Below are 667 nucleotides of genomic sequence, written 5' to 3' on the forward strand. Positions count from 1 at the left end.
GCTTTCAAGAGGCTATAAACAGTCAGGAGAAAGAACAATGGATGGGTGTCATGATGGAGGAGATGGAGTCTTTACAGAAGAACCAAACTTGGGAGCTTGTTCCGTTGCCCCCAGACAAGCATGCAGTTGGGTGCAAGTGGGTGTACAAGAGGAAGCCAGCAGTATCGAAAAAAGAAGGAGAAAAGTTCAAGGCTCGTCTTGTAGCAAAAGGGTATTCATAGCAGAAGGGGATCAACTACAATGAGATTTTCTCCCTAGTGGTGAAACACACTTCTATCAGGGCAGTGCTTGCCTTGGTAGCCAGCCGGGATATGCACTTAGAACAGATGGATGTGAAGACTGCCTTTCTCCATGGTGAATTAGAGGAGAAAATTTACATGACACAACCAGAGGGGTTCAGTGGAGCTGGACAGATTCACTTGGTTTGCAAGTTGAAGAAGTCTCTATATGGGTTGAAGCAGTCTCCCAGACTGTGATACAAGCGGTTTGGCACTTATATGTTGAAGCTTAGTTTTAAGCATTGTGAGTATGATTGCTGTGTTTATGTAAGAAACTTTGACGATAGTTCGTTTATTTTTCTTTGACTTTATGTTGATGATATGTTGATTGCTGCTAATCATTTGAGTGATATCAATGAGCTGAAAGTCATGCTAGGTAAGGAGTTTGA

The sequence above is a fragment of the Lupinus angustifolius genome, chromosome LG04 (genome assembly GCF_001865875.1).
Source record: "Lupinus angustifolius cultivar Tanjil chromosome LG04, LupAngTanjil_v1.0, whole genome shotgun sequence".
NCBI classification, from domain to species: Eukaryota; Viridiplantae; Streptophyta; class Magnoliopsida; order Fabales; family Fabaceae; genus Lupinus; species Lupinus angustifolius.